Source organism: Cupressus sempervirens, chromosome 6 (assembly GCF_028749045.1).
Source record: "Cupressus sempervirens isolate cs-2001-9-10 chromosome 6, ASM2874904v1, whole genome shotgun sequence".
Taxonomy (NCBI): Eukaryota; Viridiplantae; Streptophyta; class Pinopsida; order Cupressales; family Cupressaceae; genus Cupressus; species Cupressus sempervirens.
Genome location: NC_143123.1, coordinates 7,243,604 through 7,268,499, shown reverse-complemented (window position 1 = coordinate 7,268,499; position 24,896 = coordinate 7,243,604). Strand labels below are relative to the sequence as shown.

At 31.5% G+C, this 24,896-nt stretch overlaps 1 pseudogene; it reads right to left on the bottom strand.

Annotated features, from left to right (window-relative positions):
* The window catches only part of LOC149550732 (triacylglycerol lipase OBL1-like), a 94,859-nt pseudogene extending 70,173 nt beyond the window's left edge, over positions 1-24,686 (bottom strand).
* Between the last annotated feature and the right edge of the window lie 210 nt (positions 24,687-24,896).

Here is a 24,896-nt window from a genome sequence, read left to right as displayed (position 1 = left end):
CCATTGGAATGTGCCTCATAATGACATAGATCAAGTTCTATAATGTTATGCAAAGTAGTTGCAACAATATTCACATTTGGCATGTGGTGAATAGTACTTTTTTTTTTTGAGTGAATTGACCAGCTCATTTTCATATACTGTCATTGAATTCATTACTAGAATATTAACAAAGTATCTATCCCAAAGATTCATGGGTTTCAAACCATACAAACATGACCAACAACTACATGGCCAATAAATCTAAAAAATGCTTTTGATATTTTTGTCAAACTAGTTAAATATTATCTTCATTGTACTATTTATAAAATTTTGAATTATGATGCAAGAGTGTCCTAAGTGTAAGGGAAATCTCGCATTACCCAAAAATATTTATACTTCTAGTCTTCCAATTTTTTTTTTCCAATAAGGGTTATTCCTTTACAAAGTTTTTATTTGTGGGAGCTTGCTAATTCTAGTAAGTTGGTATTATGTGCTTTGATTTTTCTAATCTCATATGAGGAGATTCTTTTTGGACATATCACCCTACCAAATGAGTTTTTGTTGCAGATTTTGGTATGAAGTTTTGGCTATCCAAACTTCAGGTCCAACGATGAAGGCCTAAATGGCTCCAAATTGAGGCAAAACCTCAACAAATGGATGCTTGCATGATTCTCTACTATAGATCTTTAGTCAAGGATTCTGAAATGAGTTATAATAGCCCATCAAGTCAAGGTTTTTCTAGTTATGTCTCCAAAATTGGACCTCTTTGAAATATAGTTTGTATTTTTTGAGCGGTCCTATGTAATAAAGTGTAATAAAATAGTATAACATGAGGCAAGTTGGTCTTAAGGATCAGTGCTTAGTGTATAACATCCCACATTCTAACATCTAAAGAATGTATAAATACCTCCATCATAACTTTCCAAAAAACATAGTCATTACCATCAAATAGAGGAGCTTGGTTAAGGGAAGCTCCTTCAGCCTATGCCATAACTTCCAATAAAAATCTTTGGAACAATTCCTAAAAGGAATCCTATGCTCTGATACCACTTGTTAGAAGTATTGTAGCTCTAAGAGGGGGGGTGAATCAAAACACACTGATTTCACTTAATCAATTTACAAATTCCAACTTTAAAGATTCATAAACTGACTGCATTTAAAACTCACTCAAATAAATATTATTCACCGTGCATGAATATGAAAAACATGAACTCACAGAAGATAGAGACACGTATTTTTTCGAGTGGGAAACCCTCAAAATTCCTCTAAAAGGATTCGTCATAGGAGAAAAAACCACTCCATGAACCTGTGATCTTTACTGAGTTTTAACTCTTTTACAATCAGAAGCAACAACTGCTCAGGGATACAACCCTATTTTATCCTTTTAATTGAATTACAACCTTATACGCACATATAACTATATGCAATATACTGTACACCTATACATGCAAATAAGTTTATAATAAATCCTTCAGATCAATCTTACAATTTCATGATATTTATGTCTTTGTATTACATCATTGTATTACACTCATACCTTCATATTTTTACAGTGATCTCTTTAAATAGAGATGAGATTCGAATGGAATCATTTATGCAAGCAAACTTAACTATTTAGGGTCATTTCAAAACTTTCCCTTATTATAAATGGTTTAAAATCATTTTTTAATAGTTAAACCATGAAATTCTTCATATGTCTTTTGAATACTAGCATATGCCTTATAAACAACAAAATCAAACAAATCAAACCAAAGATGCTTCATTTCTTTCTTGTTATTTTTTGAAACGTCATTTCAAAATAATGCCATTAGGGTTCATAAGAAACCCTTTTGAAATAGTGTTGTTATTCATATATACAAAAAACCCATTCCTTGAAATGGTGTTGTTAGGGTTTTAACACAAAAAAATCATTCCTTCAAAGAAAAACTTTTTATCTATAGCATTTCTATAAAGAAAAACATCATTGTCATTCCTTCAAAGAAAATCTATACAAGATTTTCAAACTAGACTATGAAATATTCCAGTCAAAATCAAGGAGTCGGCCATTACGCATAGCTATGAGAAGAACAACATTCTTCCATCACCTCTTTCTCAACAGTGGTTTACCACTTTTTTATCTCTGATTTTTTTTACCTTCCTTTTTCACTTTACCTCAATCACCATTAACATGCACAGAGAGAGATCAAACAAACATGATAATCCATATGAGAATATGCAGGAGAAGAATTTACCAACATGTCCATACTATACTATTCAAACCTTCTTTTTGCAGAATAGAAACTCCTTCATATTTCATTTTCACAAAGAAAAAAACTCTTTGAATTTCCATATTGCATTCATCTTTCATGTCGACAGAGCAAAGAAAGCATTTCATATTATTAGAAACCCTTATCAACATAGGTAAGAAATGCCCACAAAGAAAAGTTGTTTGGGAAGAACTTTCAAGTCTGCCACAACCAAATGACATGTGGCACCATAGTTTTTAGAAATAAATTCCAGGTTCAGTTAGGTCAATCAAAATGTAGGTTTATGTGTAAATGCCCTAGGTACATACTTTGCCTCTTACACAGTTTACACAGCATATAGAATTACCATCTTTGACTACCACGTTACAAACATTTTGCCAACTTTCAAACTTAACCTATGGTATGGTCAACAATCTCCCCCATTTTTTGAGGCAAAAATTTTCATCAACTAATATATACAAGATGATATCTAAAAAAATATAGATTCAATCACTTCCTTATATACCATCTAATATATATACGTTGAATGAATATGAAGGATAAATATGTTGAATAAGTATGCTATAAGATTACAATGCTAAACACACAATGTTGATACAGAATTGATCACTAAATAATGTTGAAAACAATATGTAATGCAGATCACCATATGCAACCAACTGAATATGTCAACTGAACCAACTGATAAAAAATGTCAACTGATAAAAAAAAGTGCCAACTAAAACAACCAACAACCAACTAATGAATATGTTGAACAACAACCAACTGATGAATATGTTGAACAATAACTAACTGATGAATATGCTAAAAAACTAATGAAAAAATATGCTGAACAACTGAAACAATAATCAATTGATGAATATGCTGATATCATCAAAACCAATGGATACAACTGAATAATTGATATCTCCCGCAAAAATTTTGCATCAAAAAATTTGACCATCTTCCTTTAAAGCAGAAGAAAAATTTTAAGTATAGGAGCAGAAACCTAACACAAAATTTATATGCAAAAAAAGAAAAACTTTATATCAACATTGATTGAGAGAAAACTCCCAAACGGGTTCTTAAGCACTCAAAAGAGTCCCTAGGTAGATCTTTAGTGAAGATATCTACTACATGTCCTTGAGTGGGCACATAGATCAACTTGAATTCATTATCAAGAACTTTATCACATAAAAAGTGAAGTTTAATGGCCACATGTTTTGTCCTTGAGTGCATTACTGGATTTTTACTCAACTAAATAGCACTCATATTATCACACATGATAGAGATAGGTTTTGGGAATTGAATTCCTAAATCAGTCAATTGATAATCCATCCAAATCAGCTGAGTGCAATAGGTAGTAGTAGTAACATACTCAGATTCACAAGTAGACAATGTAACACAGTCCTATTTTTCGCTATGCCAAGCAACTAAGCAATTACCAGGGAAGAAAGTTGCACCACTAGGACTCTTTTTGTCATCAGATCCACCCTAATCTACATCAATATAACCAAAAAGTGTAAAATAATCATTGTGAGGATACCATAAACCAAAATCAACTGTACCTTGAATGTACTTTAGAATTCAATTTACTGCATTAAGATGAGATTGTTTTGGATTAGACTGAAATCTTGAAACCATGCACACTACTTGCATTATATTAGGTCTAGATGTTGTAAGATATAATAGGCTTCCAATCATGGATCTATATATAGTTTGATTTATAGAACGTGATTCATTGTTCTTCATTAGTTTACAACCTGTCTCCATAGGAGTGCTTACTAGTTTACAATCAATCATATTAAACTTCCTCAACATTTCTTTTGCATATTTTGTTTGAGAAAGAAAAAGTCCATGTTCAAGCTATGAGACTTGCAGTCCAAGAAAAAATGTGAGCACACCCAATAGTGACATTTCAAACTCAGATTCCATAATAATTGAAAAATGTTTTGCTAAATCATCATTAGTAGACCCAAAAATAATATCATCCACATAGATTTCTACTGCCAAAATGTCATCATTTTTGACTTTGATATACAAAGTTCTATCTACTTTTCCACGAGAAAATCCATTTGCAATTACATGTTCATCCAACCTAGAATACTAAGCTCTAGGAGCTTGTTTTAAACCATATAATACTTTTTTGAGTCGGTAAACATAATCAGGTTTGTTAAAAGATTTAAAACCTTCTGGTTGTTCCATATAGACTTCCTCTTCAAGATACCCATTCAAGAATGCAATTTTAACATCCATTTGGTAAACAGTAAACTTTTTATAACTAGCATATGCAAGGAAGATTCTGATTGATTCCATCCTTGCAACTGGTGCAAATGTTTCACCAAAATCAATTCCTTCCTGTTGAGCATATCCTTTGTAAACAAATCTAACTTTATTCCTTATTACTTTTCCATCTTCATTCGATTTTTTATGAAACACCCATTTTCCAACTATGACATTTTTGTCATTAGGTCTAGGAAAAAGTTCCTAGGTCTTGTTTTTCTCAATTTGGTTTATTTCTTCTTGCATAGCATTTTTCCAACATGAGTCTGATAAGGCTTCAGTAATAGTTTTGGGTTCAAAATTTGATATTAAATAGAAATGTTCAACAATATTTACTTGCTCATCTATCTTGGCCTTTCTTCTAGTCAAGATTCCTTTTTCTACATCTCCAATAACTTGAGACTCAGGATGTCTCTTAGCAATTATCCTAGATGAAGTTTTTATTTTTGAACCAGTATTTGTTACTTTGGGACTTTAATAGTTTTCTTGTTCGATTTCATCAACAATTTCAAACTCAACATTTTCAAGGTTTTCATCATGCAAAGTTATCATTTTTTGGAATGATGCTTCTTCAGGATCCTCTTTATTATTGCAGCACACAAAATTTTCATCAAATACAACATTTATGGCTTTCACTATTTTATTCAACCTTTTATTATAGCATTTAAAGGCTTTGCTATGTGTAGAGTATCCAAGAAAAATCTCTTCGTCAGATCTTGAATTGAAGTTTACTAAGGAATTATCATTCTTTTTGATCAAGCATTTATAGACAAAAATTTTGAAATCTTTAACATTTTTTATTTTGTCATTCCATAATTCATATGGATTATGAGCTGTTCTAACTCTAATTTGTGCTTGGTTTAGAATGTAGACAGCTGTATGAATAGCTTCTTTCCAGAATTTGTTTGGTAGGTTTGCTTCATTCAGCATGGTTCTAGCCATTTCTTTAACTATTCTATTTTTCCTTTCTACAACACCATTTTGTTGTGGTGGTCTAGCAATAGAGTATTGTCTTTTAATGCAATGTTTTTCACAATACTCAATGAATTATTGAGAAGTGAATTCTCCACCTCTATCAGACCTTAAACATTTTAACTTCAAATCAGTTTCCCTTTCAACCATTTTTTTGAAAATTTTAAAATGATCAAATGCCTCTGATTTATGGTTTAGAAACATTACCCAAACCATTCTTGAATAGTCATCTATGAAGAACATAAAGTATTTCTTACCATTTGATGATGTAGTTTTAGTTGGTCCACATAGATTAGTATGTACAAGTTCAAGTGGTCTATTGGATAAGTATTCTTTTGTTTTAAAAGATACTCTCGTTTGTTTTCCTTTCACACATTCTTCACAAATATTCACTGGTTTACCAATTTGCAGTAATCCTCTGACATTTTTATTCTTACTAATTCAAGCAAGATTGTCAAAGCTAAGATGTCCCAATATAAGACAAGTGTTAATCAATGATGTTTCTTGAATAGTAGAATCAATCAGGTTATAAATATTTCCACCTATCCTTAAGCCACTGGCAATGACTTTATCCCTTCCATTTTTGATAAAGCATCCTTTAGCATTAAAAGAAATGGAGTACCTACTATCACAAATCTGATTGACACTTAAAAGATTATGTTTCAAACCTTCAACAAAGTATATATCATGAATTGATGTATCTTTTTTTAAAATTATTGAGCCTCTTCCTCTTATATAGGCTCCTAAATTATCACCAAAATGTACAAACCCTCCATCAAGATCTTCTAGGGTTTTAAACTTACTTTTATACCCAGTCATACGATGTGAGCAGCCACTATCCAAGACCCATGTTGCAGGGTTTTGAGCAAATAGGATTGTTTCAACAATTAAAGATTTTTCAGATGTCTTAACTTGTTTCCAAATCTATTTAGGTCTTAAGCTTTGTTTGCACTAATTTGCAAAATGACCATAATGGAAACATCTTAAACATCTAATGATTCTTTTCTTACCTTGACTAGTACTATTTTCACAAAAAAATTTCCTTATGCCCAAAGACATTATAGTTAAAACAATAACCTTTGAAGAAGAATTTAGCTTTCTATTTAGAAACCTCTTTAGATGAGCATTGTAAAGCATTCAATTTTTTATCCTTTTCTTCAAGTAAAGCTTTATGATTTTCTATAATCTGATTTGCATCTTTTAACTCTTCTTGAAGTCTTTTATTTTCAATTTCATGATTTAAAATTAACTTCTTTAACCTTTTACTTTCTTGCAAAGATTTTAGAAGTTCTTCTTCATGATCAATTTTTTCATCTAAACCAAATGAAGATTCAAATTCACTAGATTCAGGTTTAGGGGTGTGGACTATTTCAGCCATGAACCTTTCACCTTCTTCATCAGCATCACTTGACTCTTCATTTGAGTCTTCTTTTGACAAAAGACTTTTCTTTTTGAAATCTTTGAATCTTTTGTTTTGATTCCGAGGTTTATTTTTCGACAACTTTTAAGTTTTCTCATCACAATCTTCTAGTTCTACATTTGGACATTTTGTAGCAAAATGTCCTAACTGATCGCAACTGAAACATTTTGGTTTTCTTTTGTATTTCTTTCTCATTTTCCTAACTAATAATGCTTCTAGAGCATCAATTAAGTTTGAATCACTCTCTGTAGCCTTAAAGGTTGTCTCTTTTGATGTAGAAATAACTTGATTGTTAATTCTCATTTTATATGTAGTTAGGGGTTCCTTGTAATTGATGCAAAGTCATTTTAGAAAAACTTTTGTTTTCTTCTAAAGTAGAAATTTTAGTTTCAAATTTAGGTAGAATTGACCTAATGACTTTTGAAACTACATCATGTTCTTCAATTTTTTCACCTAGACCTTTTCTAGCATTGACTATTTTTTGAGAGTTAACAATTGTTTTGAAGAACTAGAAAAGGTCTAGTTAACAATGTTTTTAGAGTTAACAATGTTTTGAGAGTTAACTATGTTTTGAGAGTTAACAATTTTAACTCTTTAACCTTTTCATCTCCTTGATAAATAGTTTCCAATTTTTCCCAAATATCATTTGCTGATTTACAGTAGACTACTTTAGCAAACACATCTTTGGTGAGACCACATAGAAGAGCATATCTTGCCTTTTTATCCAATTCATATGTCAGTTTATCATTAGCATCAATAGGTATTGTTGGTGGGACAGTATACTTCATAATAACAACATCCCACATTCTAACATCTAAAGAATGTATAAATGCCTCCATCATAACTTTCCAAAAAAAATAGTCATTACCATCAAATAGCGGAGCCTGGTTAAGGGAAGTTCCTTTAGCCTGTGCCATAACTTCCAATAAAAATTCTTCAAACAATTCCTAGAAGGAATCCTATGCTCTAATACCACTTATTGGAAGTATTAGAGTTTGAAAAGGGAGGGGGGGTGGTTGAGTCAAAACACACTTATTTCACTTAATCAATTTGCAAATTCCAACTTTAAAGATTCATAAACTAAATGCATTTAAAACTCACTCCAATAAATATTATTCACCATGCATGAATATGAAAAACATGAACTCACAGAAGATAGAGACACATATTTTGCCAAGTGGGAAACCCTCAAAATTCCTCTGAAAGGATTTGTCATAGGTAGAAAAAATGAATCCATGAACTTGTGATCTTTATTGAGCTTCAACTCTTTTAAAATCAGCAGCAACAATTGTTCAGGGATTCAACCCTATTTTATCCTTTTAATTGAATTACAACCTTATATGCACATATAACTGTATGCAATATACTATACACCTATACATACAGATAAGTTTATAATCAATCCTTCAGATCAATCATTCAATTTCAAGATATTTATGTCTCTATATTACATCACTGTATCACACTCATATCTTCATATTTTTACAATGATCTCTTTAAATAGAGATGAGATTCAAATGGAATCAGTTATGCAAACAAACTAAACTAGTTAGGGTCATTCCAAAAACATTCCCTTATTATAAATGGTTTAAAATAATCTGTTAATAGTTAAACCACGAAATTCTTCATATGTCTTTTGAATACCAACATATGCCTTATAAATAGAAAAATCTAACAAATTGAACCAGAGATGCTTCATTTCTTTCTTCTTATATTTTGAAACTTCATTTCAAAATAATGTCATTAGGGTTCATAAGAAACCCTTTTGAAATAGTGATGTTATTTGTATACACAAAAACCCATTCCTTGAAACAGTGTTGTTAGGGTTTTAACACAAAAAAATCATTCCTTCAAAGAAAAATTTTTTATCTTTACCATTGCTATAAACAAAAACTTCATTGTCATTCCTTCAATGAAAATCTATACAAGATTTTAAAACTAGACTATAAAATATTCCAGTCAAAATCAAGGAGTCAGCCATTATGCGTAGCTGTGAAAAGAACAGCATTCTTCCATTACCTCTTTCTCAATAGTGGTTTACCACTTTTCTTTTTATCTCTACTTTATTTTACCTTCCTTTTTCACTTGGCCTCAGTGACCATTAATGTGCATAGAGAGATCAAACAAACATGAGAATCTATACGAGAATATGCAGGAGAAGAAATTACCAACATGTTCATACTATACTGTTCAAACCTTCTTTTTGCTGAATAAAAACTCCTTCATATTTCATTTTCACAAAGCAAAGAACTCTTCAAATTTCTATATTGTGGTCATCTTTCATGTCGACAAAGAAAATAAAGTATTTAATATAAATAGAAACCCTTATCAACATAGGTAAGAAATGCCCACAGAGAAAACTTGTTTGAGAAGAACTTCCATGTCCACCACAACCAAATGACATGTGGCGCCATAGTTTTTAGAAATAAATGTCATTTTCAGTCAGGTCAATCAAAATACAGGTTTATGTGTAAATAATGTTGTATGCCTAAAATGTGGGCACACTTCTATGAGTCATTATATTCAAGATTTCTCAAAAATGAGGTCTTGAATGGCGACTCATAGCTCCCTATTCATGGAGTGCAGGGGTTTGTAATGGAGGCCCTCAGTCTAACCTAGTTTTTTGCCCATGCAAGTGCACCACAAAACAAGAGATTCAATGATCTAATATGCATGCAAATGGAAATGAGAAACTAATCTAAATGATAACAATGTAAAACAATGCAAGAAATGAAATCTAATCTATGAAAAGAAATAACAATGCAGATCTAATCTATGAAAGTAAGATCTAATCTATCAATGCAAGATCTAAGCTAACATGAAAATCAAAGTATGGATCATGATGATGGAAGCCATGCATGCAAGAGAGAATGAGACAAGAAGATAGAAGTTCTCCACAAAGGCTTTAATATTCAAAACTCCTTCTTCAAAAATCACTCTCCAAACCTGCAACATAACAATAGCATAATAATGGGTGTCTCAAAAATGAGAAGAGGGCTCTCCCTTATAAAGAAGATTGGACGATCTAGATTGAGAGGAAAAATATTTAATCAAGGGTAGAGAAATAATGATCCATGTGAAATAAGGATCCACCAATAAGAAAAGAGGAGTGGTTGAGAAAAAAGTGGAAAGATAAGTCCCACTTAGAAATATGTGCATTTAAGTGTAGAGAAAATAAAAAAAGATTTGTTTAATTTTTATTTTATTTTCTTTTCTTTTTCAAGTAGGTTTATTTTTCATTCATTTAATTTCCTTTTTCATCACAAAGAGATATTTAAGTGGGAATTTTATTTAATTAAAAGGGAGCAAATTCTTCTAATTAAATAGGAAATATTTAATTAAATGAAAAGAAGGGTTTTTCTCTTAATTAATTAAATGTGGATGAATTTAATTAAAAGAGAGGTTTTCTTTTAATTAAATGGAGACTTATTTTATTTAATCAAAAGAGGAGATTTTCTTTTATTAAATAAGACTTAGGATAAAATGATCAACCTTAGAAAAATAGAATAATTGAATTGGATCAAGGAAATTGATTTAAATTGATTTAATAAAATATTACACACCATTGATTCAAGAAATTTGATAAATTGATAAATTGAATAATGGGGGCCCATAGTCTAGGTGACCATTTTAGGGTGCATACATTTTCTCCTCTTTGACTAATGTGTGATTGATTTGGGAACACATGTAGTCAAAAAAAAAAATTGAAGTGTGAGGTCGATTTGGGATCACAAAACAACCCAGATGTGTGGTCGAATCGGGAACACATTAGGACAAAGAATACAAATAAATTTTGAATTGAAAAATTCAAAGATAAAATTGATAAAACTAAATCAAAGATTGAATTTGATAATTATTGCCCCCTTGTGATTGAAATCGAAATGAGATAGAGGAGAAATAGCAAATTGATAAATTTGATCAAATCGAACAAAAGATACGGTTCTTGATGTAAGATGAAAGATGTAAGAATCATAGAACCAAGGCAGATCATCAAGCATGAAATATTATGCCCAAAGGTGATTTAGAAGAAAAGAAGTGGGGAAAAAGAAAATGGAAGATAGAAGTTTCAAAGATATAGAAAGAAATAGAAAGAAGAAAAGAAAATGTCCCAAAATCAATCAACTGTTTAAGATAGAAATTTTGATTGAGATCACAAAAGAAGATAAGGAAATGAAGATCAAAATGTGACCATAGTTGATTAAAAGTTCACAATAAATATGAAGGGAAAACCCTCTCAAACTCATAATGTAGCCTAAAAATGCAAACTAACATAAAGTCTAATAATGCAAGCTACATGAAAATGCAATGGTGTACTTGCAAAAGAGCAACTGTAACATAGGATTTTTGTGTTCATCATTCATTAGAGAATGTCAAAGAACTTATTTTCATCATTGGGTAATTATTAATGGACATCGAAAAATCACACAATCATCACTAGTCACAAGTGCAACTATGAAGATATGAATGTAATTGATATTGGATTGGAATGTGAAAAGATTCTAACATAAGCATCAAAGACATCAAGTTCAAGATGACTTCGATGTTAGCTTACCCAATTTAATGTAGTAAAACCATGCTCGCATCAAGGCATAGATGCCAAGATGACCATAAGAACGGTTGTGCAAAAAAAATCAAGGATGATGTCTCAAATCTCCTAAGTGTTTCAAGGGGGCAACAAGAGACACTCTAGAGTTTCAAGACCACACCCGCAAGCAAAAAATAAATAAAAACATGTCCCATGCCCCAAGTCCTCTAGAAATGCATCATGGAGAGACTTATCAAACAGGGACACTCAACAAAAATCAATAATAGTCAGCACACAAAGAAAAAATCATGACATAAGTCAAGCATTAAGTGTTGTGTTTAAAATTTAAGTGTGTTAACTGATACTCAGTTCCGAGAATAAGGATCAAATGCTTGCAGGAAGGGAAGATCACATGATGATACTGGGTAAGACCAAACCAGTAAGTGTTGAAAAATGCTCAATGTCAACGGTTGTATTGAAAAATACAATTGGGGTGGTGTTGAAAAACACTATTTGCGAGGTGTCCTAAAGACTAACACATCCAAGAGACCAAAGCTAACATAGTTATGCCCCCTAGACAAAGACCAATTCAAAACCAAGGCAACAAGGACAAGGCATGATGGAGAAAGGCTAAGTGTTGAGGACATGCACTAAAAAATATGGGTGCAAAGGCCTCAAGTAGCACCCATTTCTAGGTTTTCACCACTTGGATTTTTTCTTTTTTTCCTTTTTTTTAAATTTTTTTTTTTAGGACTTTTATAATTTTTATGTATTTTTTGCTACCAAGGCGCCTGTTTCCAAATTTTCACCAAGGCACTTTTTGTTTTTCTTTTCTTTTCTTTTCTTTTTTTTATTATTTTAAAATATATAATTTGTTTGTATTTTTTTCAAGACATTTTTTAATTTTTAGAATTTTCGCAATATATCATTTTTTGGAGTTTTGAAATATATCAATTTTTTTTTAATTTTTAAAATATATCATTTTTTTTGTATTTTTTTAGGATCAATGAATATGTACAAATAATATACAATGCCCCCCAAAAAAAACAAGGACCAAACTCTCAAGCATGATCACATCGTGCAGTCCCAATGTTTAGCAAGGTAGAGGACATGATGGAGCAACAAGCTGATAAATATGATGGATACGGAAGGAGTGTATGAAGCAAGTGAAAGTGATCTTCAAGGACTGACTCCTCAAGAGTACCCAAGCTAGGGGAAAATTGTCGTGTAAAGAACATTTAGACAAGAAATGAAAGGCCAGCATAGGATAATTCACAAAAGCATAATGTAAAAGTGGGAAAGATGCAATCCAAAAGAGTAGACATGTCAAGAGGCTTCATAGCATCGTATTTTACTCTATTTTATTAGATCAAGACCAAAGGGGTAAAGGATAGCTAAAGACTATAATGAATGGAGGAAAATAGATATGAAGACTGAACATGAAAGGAATGAAAACAAGATCATCATAAGATAACTCACAAGATAGCCAAATGTTTGTGTATAGGTCAACATTGAGAAGATCAAAGAGAGAAGATAGAATGGATGATGTAGAAGAACTACACATGATGCCTGATTGTCAGGTTTTCATCATGGTACTTATCCAAGGTGCCACAAGGGAGTGGTTTTCACGATAGGACGAATTTATTTCTCTTTACTTTTGCTACCAGGGTGCCTGATTACTAGGTTTTCACCAAGGTACATTTTCAAATTTTTTTTTTTTTCTGTTCTTTTATTTTTCAATTTTTTTCTCTTTTTTTTTTTTTTGAATTTTTTGGAAGAATTCAAGCTTTATAGATAATGCTTCTTGAAAGTTTAAACCATGACATGAAAAGGAGTTGAAATGGTATGCTCAAAGATGTTGATAGGGAAAGGAAGATGGAAGACAAAAATGGAGGATATGGCTTTATGGAAAGCGAGAAAGATTGGAAGATGGAAATGAAGGAAAGATCAACATCAACACACACCTTGAAGGGTGGCAAAAGGATGGAGAAAATGTGAATGAAGGAATATGTGAAGGAATATGGTGAGTGGATAGAAAAGGTTGTGATTTAGGCACATGGAATGGAAGAATGCTTTTGGAAGAAGATGAAGTGGAATTCTTTGAAAGCTGGAATGTCAAATTCAATTGTTGTTCAACATTAGACTCTCTCAAAAGAGATTTTGGAATCCATATAGCCATAGGCCTCTTTTCATTTCTTTTTGATGATTTAGAGATAATATCTTCAATGATTGATTTCGGAACCCATACTTGTCTTATAATTTTTTTCTTAGATATCTATTTTGACTTTATGCCCCCATGTCGATTAGAGGAGACATGGTGGTCTTCCTTTTTATATGGATTCTTGAATTGCTTCTTTTTCTTGTATTGAACATTCAGATTACTTCCAAAAGACTTGGGACTTGTGGAAGAAGAAGGATGATATGGCTAGTTTATGTAGGTGGAAGGATTCAAAGATATGCATCCATGTTGATCTTGAGAAAAGATAGTAGAGGGAGGGACATAAGGACCCAAGATGGATGATGAATTAGGAGAGTTGGGAGGGGAAAGTGAAGGGACATAAGGACCCAAGATGGAAGGAAGATGTGAAGCATTTAGTATTGTTGGGGGAGGTCCAAGAATGGATGTGGAAGATGCAAAAGGGTAATCAATAAGTTCATTAACATCTATTTGACAATTAAGGACATCATCATCTTTAGAGTGACCATTAAGATTTTCAATAATATCATGAACATCTTGAATAGGAGCAACTTCTTTAATAGGATTACTTGAAGCTTGACAAGACTTAGGAAGAGTAGAAAGTGGAAGGGAACATGGAGTGGTAGAACAAGAAGATGGAATACTTTGATCTTGACAAGGATCTTTGGATAGCATAAGTGTAGAGTCTCTCTCTTGATTTTCAATAGGCTCAACACTGAAAGTAACAACACTATTCTTAATAAACTTAATGAAAGTATCATCTTTGGAAAGCGCAACGATATTAAGATCATTTTTATTGTCAATAATCTCATTAGTGTAAGTAGTGGCTTGATCTTATTTAGGAGAAGACTTAAGACATAGTGGAATGAATGAGAAAGGGCGTAAGGGATCAAAAGAACCATGAAATATATCAAAGATATCATGAAAAGGATTGGATTCCATAGAAGGTTCTTGATCTTGATCATTTTTTATATTCTTTTCTTTATCATTTTTAGAGTCCTCTTGACATGAACCCACTTCTAAGGACAAGGAAGCCTGTTGGAATTGTATGGAAGACTTTGGAGGAGATTTTGAAGGACTAGCTGAAGTGGGCATTATAGTGCATGAAATCTTAGGCTCTTTAGGTTTAGCATTATCAAAAGTATTTGTAGCCAAGTGAAGGTTAGCTTGAGTTTCTCTAAGAGGAATCCCTTGAGGATAACTATAGGGAACCACATGAAAAGAAATAGGATCTTTGTTGGATGAAGCATTGGTAGAAGATTTGAGAGACTCAAAATCTTTAGGAGATGTATGGATAATGGAGGAAGTAGAAGATGAAAGGGGAGCATCAGAAGATAAAGGTTCAACATTAACATGATCTTGCTCAAGAGTGTAATCTTTATTTTCAACATGAGGGTTCTTAGAAGAGGAACTCTTATCCTATTGATGTTGTATTTCAGCACCCAAAAAAATCTTTCTCTTCCTCAAAAAATGTAGATTTATCATTTAGGTATCGTTTGCAAAATTTATCAATGTTGTTTTCAAGATTTGATTCATGTGGATTACCATCAATATCTTTCTGTGACTCATCCCCTTTAAGCATAAACATAGGACTGCAAGGAATTTTAGGATGTGTAGGAGTATAATAGTCATCATCATCATAATCATTGTCACTAGAAGAATTATAGATAAGTGTATCACAAGACTTTTCATGTCGTTCATTATGATCTATCTCAATAAGAGGAATAAGACTCTTGGTAGAAGTAGAAGAAGAATGATATCGTGAAGAAGAAGTGGGTGATGACCTAGATGGATGATATTTAGAAGAGTCATGGTAAGACTTGGAATATGAAGAATGTGAATGATAGTTAGAAGAATCATCATAAGACTTAGAAGATGAAGAATTTGAATGATATTTAGAAGAATCATGATAAGACTTAGAAGATGAAGAATGTGAAGGATATTTAGAATAATCATGATAAGATTTAGAAAATGAAGTATGTGAATGATATTTAGAAGAATTATCATAAGACTTAGAAGATGAAGAATATGAAGGATATTTAGAAGAATCATGATAAGACTTGGCAGATGGAAAATATTTGAAAGAAGGATATTGTGATTTGATCTTGCACATGATCCTAGCAAAGGTGTCTGATTTATCCATTTTTTTAATCATTTTTGTTGCAACATTAGCATCCATGTATCCATTGGAGCGATAACACTTTTCAAATTCAAGAAGGAGGTGGATTTCATCTGAGCTCAAATGAGGATCCCTAAAAAGATATCCAAGATCCATAGTTCTATATCCAAGATCCATAGTTCTAGAAGAAGAAGAATCAAGCATGAAAGAAAAGAAAGGATGAATAGAAGAAGGTAGACTATATATGATAATAGGAGGAAAAGAATAAAAAAGACATGAAGAAAAGAAAGAATAGAAATGGGAGATTAGAAAGACATGAAAGATGAAGAAGAAAGAAGACCAAGAGTCATTTTGGGAAATTTGATACCATTTGAGATCATTTGAATGCTGAGCAACATGTAATAGCACTTGTAATCAACATGAAAGAAAAGGTACTAGTTGATAGAATAACCCTAAGAAACATTGGTACCAAACTAGGATAGTAAAAGCACTCACTTGTCCAAAAGAGATGTGATAAGATAGAATTTTGCAATAGGCATAAACCAACACTACCACAGAGGTGCCCACAACTTTGGATGAATACCCTAGCACATATGGACCAGGAGCATGATTTACCCAAATTATAAATAATTAAAATTGAATTTTGTTGAAAGTTTATGGACAAGAAATTACTAAGACTCTCCAAGTGTAATATCAAAAGATCCAAGTGTATATCTTTCTCAACAAGTACGGTTTTTAACTTACCAACTCCAAATAAGGTCTCTTGTGAAATCAATGACTACTAATTCAAGAGCTCAAAGCACAATAACTTAAGGTGCAAAAAGGCTTCTAACAATGGGGTAAGTAGCCTAATCCAAACAGGATCAACCTAGAGGGACTAGAAATAATGGGATAACAAATTTATTTGATCGTAAAGTCTCAACTCAAGAACTTAAATTTTGTTCATTTTAAATATCCAACTAGATGTATCAATAGATTCTTTATCATGAACCAAGAACACAAGATAGCAATCAAGGATTTCAAGCAAACAGTCTTCAAACAATGAGCAAGGGGCAAAGAACCCTTATGCATGAACAAGTATAGTGACTTAGTATTCTACTCCTTAAAGGTTCTACTTGTGTATGTTCTTGACAATGTTTTAGCAGGCACTTAGAACACAACAACACCTTATCAAGTTGTCTACAAGGATATACATGGCTTTCTAAAAGGAGTCCTCGATATACACAAGGTATGTGAGGCCCAAATCTATAGATGAGAAGAATCCAAAATCACACAGTCAGGGGGAGACAGTAACCCAAATCTCCTCCTTCACTTCTCAAAGGTATAAAGTTCTTTGAGGCTTAGCCAAGAGTGATATCAAACTCAATTCCCAAGAGAGGTGTCTTTGGATTCACCTCCCGATATTTATACTCCACCGAAACACAGGAGTTGAGGTCATCCCAAGGGGTGATGAAATCCCCAAGTAGGCCTCTTAGAAATTAAAACTAAGTAATTCACTATCAAAAGTATTTAGAGCACTAAAGGTGGAACACTTAACTCTTCAAGTAAATGTGAAGTGAGTCCAAAAGTGGAACATTTAGCCTTCTAAGATAATGTGAAGCGAGTCCAAAAGTGGAACATTTAACCCTTCAAAAGAATGTGAAGTGAGTCCAAAAGTGGAACATTTAACCCTTCACACAAACTCAAAGTGAGTCCAAAAGTGGAACATTTAACTCTTCACACCAACTCAAAGTGAGTCCAAAATTGGAACATTTCACTCTTCACACCAACTCAAAGTGAGTCCACACCTTAGAAAACAAGTGAGTTCCAAAAAGCACAAAAGGGTTTCCTAGTGGAGCAATTAATGCTTCTTTCCTGTAGATCCCTCCCCCTTAATGTGGCGCTGATATTGCAACCATGGGGCAAAAACGAGGGGCCGGCAGATTAGTGAGTTCAATAACCCAAGATAGTAATCTAGATCAATCACAAGTAATCTAAGACTGCTAATCAATACTACTCACAAATGAAAAAGGGTTGAACAATGGAATATTTAACTTTCCAAGTAAACATAGAGTGAGTCCACAAAGTGGTGCATTCAACTCCCTATGTAAACAAGGAATGAACCCATGCCCTCAATCACTTAATGAGATATTTTATATTGGAACCAAGAATTACTTAAGGTTTAAACACAAGCCTTCACTTACACAAACTTGTATGAAAGAAAATCTATGTTCATTCATTTTCCATTAAGAACATCAATTGAAATGTGTTCTATGAAAGCATGTAAAACACTCAAGCCAAACACATGAGAGGCTTAATTTTAATCTCAAATCTAAATGTTTTAGATTTTAAACAAAATACCTGATAATCCTTGTAACGTGTCTTTTCTTTGTTGTACCTTTCATTTACACTTGATTGCTCGCTTGCAATGAACAAAGCAACAAACAACACAAGCAAACACAAGAATGTAATATTTGTTCAACTCATGCAAAATTAGGGTTAGATCTAAAAATTTGAATTGTAAAACTGATAATAATTAGATTATAACCCAAATGAAAGCCCACATTATGCATTGATTCATTTTTAAAATGAAATGCAAACTGTTCATTAAATACCTTTTTTTCAATTGATTTTTGACTTAGTCATAAAGATTGGACCTACATGATATGAATTCGGATCCAAAACTCAAAATACAGAATATTAACCCCTATCAAAATTAGAGAGCTTTCCAAAAATGAAATTTTTTTGAAAAGATCTTTTAATTTGTGCCCTAGGGAGTCATTTTATCAAAACAGACCAGTTTTTATAAATCAAATTATTGACCCCTAATATGACCTCCAAAGTCAAAACACAAAGAACCAACTCTATTGAAAATTTAGAGAGCTTTTTGAAACTGTAAATTTTTTAGAAAAATGTGTTGATTTACTCCCGAAAATAATTTTTTATGAAAAATCAAGGAAAAATTATAAAAAATCAAAAATATTTTGAAAAAATCTTAAAATTGGACTGAAGCTTATATGATATATCACCACCCTGTAAAACAAATTTTAGATCTAAATACATAGCTTTTTGAAAGATATGATCAAATCTTTCAAATCTAGGGTTTCTTTGAGTCTACAAACAGATCTACACAAAAAACTAGCAAGCAAAGGTGGGTTGCCCCATGGTGGGTGCCAAAAAATGTATGCCTAAAATGTGGGCACACTTCTATGATTCATTATATTCAAGATTTCTCAAAAATGAGGTTTCGAATGGCGACTCATAGCTCCCTATTCATGGAGTGCAAGGGTTTGTAATGGAGGCCCTCAATCTGACCTAGTTTGTGCCCATGCAAGTACACCACAAAACAAGAGATTCAATGATCTAATATGCATGAAAATGGAAATGAGAAACTACTCTAAATGATAACAATGTAAAACAATGCAAGAAATAAAATTTAATCTATGAAAGCAAGATCTAATCTATCAATGCAAGATCTAAGCTAACATGAAAATCAAAGTATGGATCATGATGATGGAAGCCATGCATGCAAGAGAGAATGAGACAAGAAGATAGAAGTTCTCCACAAAATCTTTAATATTCAAAACTCCTTCAAAAATCAATCTCCAAACCTACAACATAACAATAGCATAATAATCGGTATCTCAAAAATGAGGAGAGGGCTCTCCCTTATAAAGAAGATTGGATGATCTAGATTGAGAGGAAAATGACTTAATCAAGGGTGGAGAAATAATGATCTATGTGAAATAAGGATCCACCAATAAGAAAAGAGGAGTGGTTGAGAAGAAAGTGGAAAGATGAGTCCCACTTAGAAATATGTGCATTTAAGTGTAGAGAAAATAAAAAAAGATTTATTTTATTTTTATTTTATTTTCTTTTTCTTTTTCAAGTGGGTTTTTTTTTTTTTATTTAATTTCTTTTTTCATCACAAAGAAATATTTAAGTGGGAATTTTATTTAATTAAAAGGGAGCAAATTCTTCTAATTAAATAGGAAATATTTAATTAAATGAAAAGAAGGGTTTTTCTCTTAATTTATTAAATGTGGATGAATTTAATTAAAAGAGAGGTTTTCTTTTAATTAAATGGGGACTTATTTTATTTAATTAAAAGAGAAGATTTTCTTTTAATTAAATAAGACTTGGGATAAAATGATCAACCTTAGAAAAATAGAATAATTGAATTTGATCAAGGAAATTGATTTAAATTGATTTAATAAAATATTACATACCATTGATTCAGGAAATTTGATAAATTGAATAATGGGGGCCCATAATCTAAGCAACCATTTTAGGGTGCATACAACCATAGGTACATACTTTGCCTCTTACACAGTTCACCCTACATTTTAAAAATACTTTGTTTTTAACACAATGTGCCACCTTGCAACCGTCTTAGTCTGATAGAATTACCATCTTTGACTGCCACTTTACAAACGTTTTACAAACTTTCAAACTTAACCTATGGTATGGTCAACAAACATATTATATTTTCTTTTAACTTCATTTATGGAAAATGCAATAAAGTTTGACTCTCAACTTTTCCTTTAATCTCATTATTCAACATTAACGAGACAAATTTTCCATCCCCATATAGGGTTTATTGACCAGAGGCTATTAGGAAAGCTAGGAATTCCTAAAAGAGTAATAAAGTACTAGGAAATTTCTCATAGGATGCTCTCTAGTCAAAATATGAAAGAAACAACACTTAACTAAACTTTTATTTTTATTTTTTTGCCAATTATGCTATTGTTGTTACCTTTACTAAATGATATCTAGTAGAATCTCAAAACTCAAGAATATCTAATTATATTTGCAAATGTGCATCTTTATTTGAGGCACACTTAACATGAAGTTATTACTCTTTTTAATATTATCAATGATTATTCAATTTAATCTCTTTTTTTGTAAACTTTACTAGTGTGTTTCTCTACCATGTCAAGTCTTAGCTACAACATCTTCTCCCTTTTATTAGGTAAATTAGCAATAATATGCCTTCTATTTTTATTTTTTATTTACAGCCAACAATTGATAAACATTCATTCACATAATCATTTATAAAATAATAAATATAAAAATAAAACAACTGACAAGTTTTATAATTTTATCATTTTTTATTCAAATTATTTTCATTATGAAATGTTTTAATCTATAGATAGTTTAGTAACATATTTTCCCTAAATTAATGAGACTAATTGGATTTATACTAATTCTATTTTAATATTTCTAAATAATTAGAACCACTTTGATATAAAAGGGTCAAAGTGAATGTGTTTGTTTTAATATGAAAAGAATATTTGTATTCAACCATTTATATTAGTAAGAATGTATCCCTGGAATGAGATATATTATCATTTTGTAATACTCAAAGTTCAATTCAACCTAAGAGGGCCCAATCTTATTGCATTAATGTAATTTAATGGACTATGTGCTGAAATCTCTAGAACCAAAATTCCCAATATTCTGGAGATAACAGAAACTTTGGTTTCCTTGAAGCTCTCCCCCTTTATGTAGCATAATATTAAGCATTGTAACACCTCCCATATGACAGTTATTCATATGGATATGAAAAACACCAATTGAAGATCTCTATTGGGGGCTTCCATTAGATTCTGCCATAACAATTTTAAACAAAAAGATATATTAAATCCATACAAGAAAATATTACTAAAATTTAGTAAATATCACTAATTGTGAAAATAATATTGAATGTCACAAAGCTAAATAGTAATCAATTTACCTTTTGATAGTAAAAGCAGTTGTAAAAACACGATCCAAAGTGCTTATACATAGATATGTCATCATCGAAAGGAAAATTTGGAATAAGGTCATTGGACTAAACAACTCTAAAATATTTCGTTTTGGGTTGATTTACTTTACTATTCATGAAATCTTCAAATGCTTTATCACCAACTCTAGGTTGTCCAAATGTATAGATAGCCAATAGCTTATCTAACAACTCATCCTCCTTGTTTAAAAATAGCACTATTGAAAATAGTACACCTAAGACCCCTCCTAGACTATGTCTTATAACAATGAACTTTGCATTTTTGTGGATGCATAATTTAAGGTTTTTCAACTTTTTACATAGCATGTGATAAGCTAGAGGTTTGTTGAGGTCTTGTGTTTCAATTTAATGTGAAGATTTCTTATCAATTGAACAATTTTCTAGTTTCAAAGCCTCTAAAAATCCTAAATGAACCTATTCTATTTGGGGATACTCATACCAAGAGAAATCCAAATCTGTTATGTATTCATCTGCTTCAAATGGTTGTGTTCCTCTAAAAGCCACCACTATTAACTTGGCATGGATTTCTTTGTCACATAGTACAAATGATTGTGTCAAATTTCTTCTGCAATGATCTGTATATTACCTATATTAACATATTAGTATTCCCAATATGGAATAAATATAAATCTATTACCTATACTAAAGACGTTAAAGATTGACACAAGTTGTTTTCCCATGTCAATAAACAATAACAACAAAGACATTGAAAAAACATACTAATCTTAAAGAATATTCAAACATGTTTGAAAAGGACTATAAATTTATTATCTTCCATTACAAGAAATAACTTCTATAAATAATGTGTATATAGATAGGATTTATTTTTCATTGGCCATAGATTTGTTTTATATTTTAAACATCATTTTATTTAATGCCAATTATCATTATTCTTTCATATATATGAACAAGTTTATTTAAAGATGAGTCTAACTGTATTTAAGAACACTCTAAAATTTCATTCAATAACATTGTAAAATAAAACATATAAATTTAATAAGGTCGTAAATATAAATTTCGAATAATTTTAGTGTGTTGGTCTGATACTAAAATAGGTAAAATAAAATAAGATAAGATACCAGCATTTTTTCATAAGCTAAGGTTGAAGCCATGGCTAAGATATCTGCAAAGAATCTATCACCAGCCTCCATGACTGAAAAATCTTGAGAGCTAACAAATCTTGAGAGCTTACATTGTTATACAAATCTTTGCACCGCTCTAAATGCCTAATCACACTTAAAAAATCCTCTGATCCTCTCTTGGGTATGATTATGCTTCCTGTACAAAACAATCCGTCCAACAATTAGTCAAGCTTTTATAGGGTGGAGGGAAGAAAGTGAAAAATAATAACTAAAAGTCTATTAATATGCAAGAAAAAGAAAAATGATCATGTTTCCTGTACAAAACAATCAACCTAACAAGCAAGCATAGGAAAGGAGAATAGGAATGACTATTCCAATAACAAGTTTTTTTTGGAATGGGTATAAGTTCATTTTAGAGGTAAAATGGGAATATGTATTTCTATTCCCTATTTCAACTGACAAACCAAACGAAAAATAGAATATGTATTCCAAATTATATATTCATGTTCTCACAACCAAAGAGGTCAGGTGGGGGGACGAGAATGAGTTATTCTAGGATACATTTTTATTATGGGTATTGAGGAAAGAGAAAAATGATTACTAAAAGTTTATTTTTAGTTGGTACTTTTGATAATAAGTATTCAAAATTTTTGTATAAGTATTGACAATTTTAGAATTATGAATGAAATCTTTGTTAAATAGACCATTCAGAAATCAAAACATTAAATACAAACAGTTAAATCACATATATAAAAACCTAAAATATTATAATCTAAACCCATACTCCTTTTAAAGATCTGATAGAACCTTCCCCTAATACATATAATGAAGAAGGATCAATAGTTCAATTGATATAACACTCTAACAGCAAATAAGAGTCTTAAATTTGAATGCTAAAATAATTATGAGTTAGAGTTGGCTCAACATGTAATATTGAAACCTGTAGTTGGCTTAGCTGAAAGCTCATACAATAGAGGTGTTGGAAATGTCAAATAGAACACCCAACAAATGAGTCCCGGACTTAATTTGAAACCAAAGAAATTTTAAAAAGATCTGATTCATAAATTCCACCAAATTCATAACATGCTTCATAATGATCTTAAAAGTACATAGGGGAGAGGATCTAGTACTTGAACACTCTAACTTCGCACTTACATAAAAATTTCAAATCGCTCCCAGTTTTTTATAGTAGCTTACTTGGCAAGTCACCTACATATAACTAAGGTTTCAATTCCATGTCACCCGTTATGATGCCACATCAGCATGCTTTTTTCCAAGTTGTCCAAAACAACCCAAAAAAAAAAGTGAGACCAATGGTCATGCATAAAGGGTACCCATAGTTGAACAACTAATGTGCCATCACATCATTGGTTAATTTTTATAACTAAAGGTACATTTTATTCAATTTTAGGTAGTTAGCATTGTACTAACAACTTTAAAGTCGCAAATATTGGTACAATGTTGTCAAAAAAATGGACATTAAGTCAATAAGTGTAGGTATCCAGTGAACAACTCCATTCACAACTATTGGAACACGTACAAGTACTGGGTCCTCTCCTCTAGCTATATAAATTTGAAATAGAAAAGAGTAATGATCTTAAAAGTACATATAAGCTGTATAAATTTGAAAGAGAAAAGAAAAAACAAGAATCTTTTAATAGGATCTTATCTGTTTTGCTCTCTTACACTGAGGAAAAGCTTACCAAAATCCCTCTAAAAGAAATCAATGAGAAAGATATAAAAATAAAAAATATACGGAAAGGAATGATCCATAATATTGAAAATTTTGATTTAAAAATACTTTAACATTTATTTTAGTGAGAGCATGTCAAAGCATAATTATCGTTTAATAAGCTGGACAAGGTTTTTGACAACCCCCCATTTTGAGAAAACAGATTGAGGAGAAATTCTATCAAGATACCCAATGCCTTCAATGGTGCTACAACATTCTTCACAATTTTCATTAATGTAAGTGAGAGATTTTTCTTCCACTTCTGATTCTGCTGTAATATGACTGGCTCTACAAATTTAGTGAGGTGGGATCTTAATCCATGAAACATCATTAGACTGATAATCATTACTGGCTTCAACAAATAAACCCTCAAAATATTTGCCACCATTTTCACAAATTTCCTCTTACGCCTTAGAAGAAGAAGAGAAATGAGTTACCAATGCCTACAAGTTCATACATTTATACTCAACAGGGCACATGAAACATGCCATTGTAGTCTGAATTAGTCAATTGCATTATTACGTTTGAATTTATTTGTTCATATCTTTTATGAGTGTTGTGTATCTAGCGCTTATTGTATTTGATTGTATTTATTATT